Source organism: Adiantum capillus-veneris, chromosome 3 (genome assembly GCF_014529385.1).
Source record: "Adiantum capillus-veneris isolate H3 chromosome 3, ASM1452938v2, whole genome shotgun sequence".
NCBI lineage: Eukaryota > Viridiplantae > Streptophyta > Polypodiopsida > Polypodiales > Pteridaceae > Adiantum > Adiantum capillus-veneris.
Genome location: NC_140933.1, coordinates 147,549,370 through 147,555,103, shown reverse-complemented (window position 1 = coordinate 147,555,103; position 5,734 = coordinate 147,549,370).

The window sequence follows — 5,734 nt, the reverse complement described above, 5'->3', positions numbered from 1 at the left end:
CTAGGGAAGCTCAGGCAAGTTTTTATGGAATGCAAAGTGAATGATCTCTCCAAACATAGTTTGTGGATGGTGCTTTGGAATGTGGTCTCTCGAAATACAATGATCTCAAAAAATGACCAATGCCAAAAGTGCCAAGAATCTCAAGGTTGGTTTCATTAGACAAAGAGAGGGTTTCTCTCAAACTCTACGCAAAAAGCTTTTCATGAGCTTTGTGTCCAGATTGTGGTATCTACAATGCAATGATTCCAGGATATGCCCGACATGGGCTAGGAAGCTTGAGGCTATGTTCATCATAGCAATGATTCTACAAAATGAACAGTGAGGGAAGGGCCAAGAATCTCAAGGCCAGTTTCATTAGACGTGGAGAGAGTGTTTCTCTCAAGCTATAAAATTAAAATATTTTCATGAGCTTTGTGTCTTGATCGTGGTGTCTACAATGCAATGATTATAGGATATGCCGAGCATGGGAAGGGCCAACAAGTTTGAGGCTATTTTCATCATATGCAAAGTGAGGGTTCTCTCAAGTTTTAAGAAAATTTTGTATAGAGCTTGTGTCCCAAACAAGGTCTCTTGGAATGCAATGATATACTAGCAAGGCAAGGGGTAGGAAGCTCATGGCATTTTTCAATGGATTCAAACTCTAGGTTTGTCTCCAAATGTAGTGCCTTGGATGGTTGTTTTAGAAATTTTCTCTCAGGCTATATGCAAAAAGTGCTTTATGAGCTTTGTGCTAAAAAAGTCCCTTGGAATGTGAATCACAGGTTTGAATTCTTGTGAGAAGTTTTGGGTATGCCGAGGTAAGTGTGAGAATGGAATTGGGGTATAAGCGATGAAGATAGGGTGGCAATAAATATATAAACATTTAATGCATTTTGGAATAAGGATCTTTTGTTTGTTACTAATTGATCCGTTTGAAAAACGCATGTTGACTAGAACTTTGAAGAAAGTAAACCCAAGCAAGGATAAAGTCCTTGGGCAAACTAATATAAGAATGCAACATGATCATCTTGACTCCACCATCTTTTGTAAAATTAAGGTAAAAATTTTCTCTCCATGCATTGTAGATCCAAATTGAAAGTAGTCCTCCCATACCCAAGGGAAAAAATAGCGAGACTCTCCAACATTGGAGGAGAAGCATATCCCGACCCTTCAACATTGGATGAGAAAATAAGCATATGAGAGAGGGAAAGTTCCCTACAATTTATTATAACTCGGTAAGGATGGTGCCACCTGTTGGGGTATAGGCGTCTGTGCCTTGCCCGGCCGCCCAGAGTCTGGGCGCCCACTGACTTGTATACCTTATACATAGCATAAGTGTATAGGGGGCTACTCACTCTTTGAGTCTCCCCACCCATATCTGTGTGTCGTGTGTCTCCTTCTCTCTCTCACTCTCCGTCTGTGGTGCTCCCCGATCCCCTTCAATTGGTATCAGAGCTATGGTGACCGCGGAGAGCACGACGGCTTTGAGAGCTCCGAGGCGATAGCTTGCTCGCTCTCGACGGTAGAGAGATTAAGAAAGCTTGGAAGCTTTGTGAGAATGCAATGGGAGCTTGTGAGCTCAGTTGAGAGTGATGTATGCTCTTGTGGAAGCTCAGAAAGGAGTGTGGAAGATTGTGTGTAAGCGAAGGTGCTGCCCTAAAACTGTGTGCGCAGCAGCACAATTTTCAGATTCGTTTTTCTCCTAGTAGAATGCAGATCTGAGAATTCTGTCCACGAAATCCATCCGTTTCGACGTGGTCTACAACATTGCAGAAGAAACTTTTTGCAAATTCCTCACCGTTTTGCTGATATTCAACTCAGACTGACTGTATACAGAAAATTCAAGATTTTCTGTTGTCGCATTGTGTGCGAGTTTGATGCACTTTTGGAAGCACGCGAGATGCTTGAAATTGGGTGCATAAATTCTGAGCTGAAGATGCAATTGCAGCTTGTGTTAAGCTTGTGGTTTGAGGGTTTTTGGTAGACTCGGGCAACGAAGTACGGAGGCGTTCACACACCACCGAGGCGGTCTCTTGAGAGACGCAGTTTTTTGGAGCACACAGGTGGAGCTTCTTTCACTGGTTTTCACAGGATACTTTGGCAGTGATTTTGTGCTTGGATTCATGGTCTTTGCGGATGGTTTGCATATGGTTATGGCGCATGGTTGATGCCCATTATACATGCATTTTGGCGAGCACTTTCAAGTGCCGGTGAGCTCTTTTGAGAGCATTGTTTTCGCATTGATCAAGTTTCCGGGTTGCAAATCTTTTGGCGCTTGCTTATGCGCGGTCACTCCGTTGATGTACGTTGAGTGCGGATTGCCATTGTATGTGAAAATGTGGAGCCATTTTGGCATTTCTACTCATTGGCATTGAGTAGTGTTATGGTTTATAGTAGAGATTGTACTTGAGTTTTTTGCTCAGTTTTGAGGGGAAATTCTGTCGGATTTTTCCCAGATTCTCGCCATAGTTTGTGATCGAGTGTTTACTCTCACTTTGACAGGTTTTGTCAGTTTGTACACAGTTTTGTGTTTTTGTATCCACTCTCGCAAGAGTGAGGAGTTGTGTGTCTTTCTTTGCTTGAGACAGTGGTTTGCTCTCGGGTGGGAGAGTCTTGTGATCTCGAGCATTGTTTGCCATAGTTTTGCAGAGCTTATGCATGTATATTGAGTGTAGTTTGATGCGCATTGATTGCTCAGTGTATTGAGCTTGCAGGACAATGGTTATTTTGTGTTGATAGCCATTGTGCGTCGAAACTCTGGCGAAATTTTTCCAGGAGTTTTATGCGTATCATTTATGCGATCTAGGTAGAGATTGCAGGTTGCACTCAGCATTTGTGTGCGGTGTTCTCTGTAGGTGGGAGATTTGTGCGTATGTATGCATCGATATCGCACAGTGTGGGCTTGGTGATTAGCTCACAGATTCCAGTGTGATACTAGAGCAGGCGAAGCTTGTATTGACATTGCGGGAGCTCTATTTTGGAGTGTGTCTCACGAGTTTTACATTGTGTTTCTGGCCATATTTGTAGATAGTTTCCAGGTGTTGTTGGTGAGGTGGTTTTGCTTTCTAGTTTGCTACATTGTGCTCATGGCAGAGACAGGTGATCGATCAGATTGTGACCTCTCACAGATGCGCGTGTTTGATGGGTCAGACTTTGCGGCATGGAGAGAGTGTATGCTTGATGCATTGACACAACGAGGGTTGCATCGACCATTGAGTGGTGATGCAGGTAGACCTTCAAACATGTCTGACGATCAGTGGCAAGAGCTAGAGGAGATGGCACTATCTACACTCTCTTTGCACCTTGTGGAATTTGTATATGCTCTTGTTATGTATGAGACTACTTCGAGAGCACTTTGGCGCAGATATGATAGATATGAGTCATCACGGACTCGTGTGAGACATGTACATTCACGAGCACGCCGACAGGTGACATGTTGGTATTGTGGTCATTCTGGACACGTTAGACGGCGCTGTTTTCGTCGTATGCGACATCGTAGGAGACATGGCAGTCTCAGAGATGTATGTAGTGATGCCATGGACTCAGTTGCTTTGACAGTTGAGGCAGATGTAGTGTCGGAGTATACTAGTGACGGGGATGTCACTTTTACCTCGAGCTATGCACGAGATGCTATACATGTGGATAGTGCACTCCCTTCGCAGTGGTTGCTAGACGCAGATGCTATGTTTCATGTCACGCCGCATCGTGAATGGTTTTGTAGCTATTCTAGCGGGATGCTTGGCAGTGTACATTTGGCCAATGGATCGGTGCATGCGATAGCAGGTGCAGGACATGTGAGACTGTCATTACCGAGTGGTGCATCTTACTTGTTACGACATGTGCGCTATGTACCAGATTTGACAGTGAGTTTGATCTCGATTGGTCAGCTTAGAGATTGTGGATGTCAGATTTCACTACGAGAGCTAGATTTTGTGATGCATTTGGGTTCGCTAGTGATTGCGAGAGGTGCCAGGAGTGGTACAGGTTACCCATTGCATGTGGATCACGCGAGCGGCGGTGCTGTCTCTGTGATCACGCAGCCAGGTAGAGAGCGAGAGAGCAGGCGAGTCTCTTTTGCTTGTGGGTTGCAGGATGCTTTGCATGGAGTGCAGAGTAGTGAGCTGGTTGTGCACATAGTTGGGGCACGACTTGAGCAGTCACACAGAGAGGTGACAGAGTCAGACATGCATGCTTTGCTAGTGACTGAGCAAAGCAGAGAGTCAGTTGTGCGAGATACTTCTATGCAGGATAGACAGGTAGAGCAATCTTGCTCTAGTGAGTCACGACAGGAGGACGTTGTGCAAGAGTCTATGCATACAAAGTTAGAGCATGAGAGCTCTAGTGAGTCACAGTAGATTGAGTGGTCATGTTTGCAGTGGATGATTGCAGAGGAGGCTGAGATGTCAGCGATTATGCAATCATTCCTTTCTATGCTCGACAGTGAGCATGGGGATATAGTTGTGTAGGATATGTTTTCTAGCAGACATTTAGAGCAGCTGGTTTGCTATGAGGTCGCACGACAGGTTGATGCGTCTTTTGCGGACAGTCAGGAGATGCATGTGGCTGACACACCTTGTCAGTCAGAGATGCCTATTGCCAGGGATATATATGTTGATGCATGCTCCGTAGAGCTAGCAGGGCCCGCTAGCATTGCATCGGCATTCGGTGGTCTCATGTATGAGATGTTGATCTTGAGACCAGATATCGCAGCTGTAGTGGGAGCATTTGCAGTTGGGGTTGTCAGTCGTTTGTTGACTGATGATGGCATAGTGCACAAGGGAGATATGCAGGTATTGCGTATATACTTGCAATACGTGTGCGGTACGTCTGGTGGTGTATGGACTTACACGGGAGCAGGACAGCCGGATGCACACGATCACAGCCAGCCAGTGGGCATCGGTTGAGAGCGGTTTTCTCTCACCTTTTGTAGTCTTTAGATTAGGTTCCCTTGCTTAAAGGCACAGTCGCCTTTAAGTGGGAGGTTGTTGGGGTATAGGCGTTTGTGCCTTGCCCGGCCGCCCAGAGTCTGGGCGCCCACTGACTTGTATACCTTATACATAGCATAAGTGTATAGGGGGATGCTCACTCTTTGAGTCTCCCCACCCATATCTGTGTGTCGTGTGTCTCCTTCTCTCTCTCACTCTCCGTCTGTGGTGCTCCCCGATCCCCTTCACCACCTCCCCACCATATATATGTATAAATTTTCCTTTTTTTAATGGGCACAACATGTGAGCACCTAATGCATTTATTATGATATCATGTCTGTAAAATCTCTATGAATACTGACATTTGCTAGCTTTCAGTTTTCCAATTGTGCAAGATTTGGACAATGAATGACACTTTTAGAAGCGCTTGGAATGGATCTATGGCAAAAAAGTCAGGTACTATTACTTTTCCATTGAAACATAGCATATTCTATGATAATTTACAATGTGGACTGTATGATTATGGGATGTACTTTCAAAGGGCAAGCTCACTTGGCTCTAAATCAAAACACATGCAATGTATTCATTGAATAGTGAAAAAGCTTACACACATCTAAAAGTTCAAATCGTGGTCAAAATCATTAGAGATAAATATGACAAGTAAGGTTTGAATCTAAATTTAAAGAACCACAAAAAATAGGAGGAGATGGCAGTGTATCATGATCGATGGTTGCTTGCAATTGCTACTAAGTAAATTGGGACTTGGACAATATGCTGCTATTGTTTTTAGTTTGCAGAGCACTTCAACAAAATTAGGGCATTCATATCTC